The 2,376-nt window shown below is 42.3% G+C and overlaps 1 pseudogene; it reads left to right on the plus strand.

The window, feature by feature from the left end:
• Nucleotides 1-503: 503 nt before the first annotated feature.
• Nucleotides 504-1,213, plus strand: LOC102472365 (DTW domain-containing protein 2 pseudogene; annotated as a pseudogene).
• Nucleotides 1,214-2,376: the final 1,163 nt, after the last annotated feature.

A 2,376-nucleotide genomic window follows, 5' to 3' on the forward strand; every position in this document is an offset into this window, starting at 1 on the left:
CTGGCTCTGAGTGGAGGGTCTTTGGGTGCACAGCAATGGTGCAGCAGCCAGAGGAGCCAGGGCTGTGGAGCCTGCAGACTCTGGCAGGGACTGGATGGTGCACAGATGGCGGGGAACAAGGACCGCATGACCCTGCTGCTCAGCTAAGAACATAGACAGAATGGCAACTCTGAGAGTATAAATTCATGATTGATGCAAATGAAGAAAAAAACTCCAATACAAATCATGCAAGAAAAGCAAATAGAAGCTAAAATTGAAGACCTAGAAAATGAAATTGAGAAGGTGAAAGGCACTCTTGAAATAAAAAATATTACATTTTTTTAAAAAAAGAGTGTTATATTAGACAGGATGCAACTTTCAAGTGCACTTTAAAAAAGCCTGGAGAGGCATACATGCATGCATCTGTGCGTGCGTGCATAGGGCCATGCAGCCAGGCTGGCTTCTCCAGCATGTGGTATCCCCCACAGCGGGACCTCATTGCGACCGCCTGACAAGCACCGGCCATGGAGCCACAGAAAGGGGCACAAATACCCCAGGACCCAGTCGTGCAGCCGCCTGGGGCCTCAAGCTCTCAGGCTCTGAATGACGAGGAGCGGCAGGAGAGTGACGCACTGCCAGCTGCAGCCGCCTGGGATGCAGATGAGGTGGACGGCGCCAGTGCAGACCAGCTATGGGAGCTGCTGGTAGAGCCGGCAGAGCCAAGGCCCAAGTGCGACCGCTGCAGTCAGCCTCAGAAAGTGTGTTTGTGTCCATTTCTCCCCATGTACCCTCTGTACATCTCAACCCACTCGTACATAATCCAGCACCCAGCAGAGGAAAACAAAGTGTTGTGGATCGTACCTCTGCTAGCAGCATGCCTCCCCAAGGATAAATGTAAAGATTGGCTGTCACTTCAGTGAAGAAAGAGATCCTGAACTTGCAACTATTTACCAGAAGTCTGGTACATTAATATTATATCCAGGAGCCGAAGCTACTAATTTGGAAGAATTTGTTAGATTCTCCTATTTATCCTTCCACAGTGATCACTACTGATGGTACCTGCAGCCAGACTAAGGACATTTTCTACAAGAGTTCCTTGTTCCAACTTCCCAAACAGATCTAGCCAAGAGCTAGGACAAGCCAATCAGCAGCCATCTATGTCAGAGTTCTGAGCGGCCCCATTCTTCACAGAAGACCTCTGCCCAGACTTCACCATCCTGTGCCCCAGATCTAGCCAGGAGCCAAAATTTAAAGAATTCATAGTGACAAAGCTAACAGATGCAAGAGAAAAGAGAGATTGAACTCCAGGAAATGAAGGAGAAAAGAGACAATGAGTTTCAGGAGGTGAGGAAGTTCTTGCATAACCTAAAAGAGGAGATATACATCATCAAAAGAATCAAATGGAAGTATTAGAGATAGAGGCTGTAATAGAGGAAATAAAGATCTCCCTTGAAAATATCAAAAGCAGATTAGATCATGCAGATCAAATCTCAGATGTAGGATATAGAAAATTTTACTAAAAAGACTGAGAAAATAACCCCCCAGAATAAGAATAACATACAATAATACTAGATACCCTTAAATGCCCAAACATCCAGATCATCAGTATTGTTCAGATGAATAAACTAATAAGGGCATTGACAATCTACTCCATGAATATCCTGGAAGAAAACTTTCCAAACCCAAAGAGGCATTCAAATATCCAGACCCAGGAAATACAAAGGACCCCACATAGAATCAACCCAAGAAGATCTTCCCTGAGGCACATCATAGCCAGATTGACCAAAACCACAAACAGGTACAAGATATTAAAATTGGCAAGAGAGAAATGTTAAGTTACTTTCAAAGGATATCCCATCAGGCTAACGTTAGACTTTTTATCAGACACAATGCAAACAAGGAAAGAATGGGAAAATATATTCAACATGTTAAGTGAAAACCAATTTCAACCAAGAATACTATACTCAGCAAGATTATGTTTCATATGGGAAAAAAAAGACAAAAATATTCTCAGATAAACAAAGCCTTAAAGAATTTACCAACACCATATCAGCTCTCCAAAAAGTGCTGAAGGGAGTGCTATACTAGGAAAACTAAAATCAGCCACACAGAAATAAAAGTACAAGAAACAAGCAAGAGAATGGCCAGCCTGATGGTAGAGACAAATCCAGAGCTGAATGTTAACTTCCAGAGTTTAAATGGAAAGATCAGACCATAGTAACACTGCAAATTCAATAGAAGAATGATTAAATACATGAGACTGACCCAGTGAAATAGAATTGTTTGACTTTAGAATAAAACATTACTGATTTTCTTCAATGCTTTGATTTCCATATTTAAGGATTGTCTTAAACTGTTGATAGGTTTATCCACCTACTATTTGAACTGAATCCTAAC

The sequence above is a fragment of the Tupaia chinensis genome, unplaced genomic scaffold, assembly GCF_000334495.1.
Source record: "Tupaia chinensis unplaced genomic scaffold, TupChi_1.0 Scaffold000161_1, whole genome shotgun sequence".
Taxonomy (NCBI): domain Eukaryota; kingdom Metazoa; phylum Chordata; class Mammalia; order Scandentia; family Tupaiidae; genus Tupaia; species Tupaia belangeri.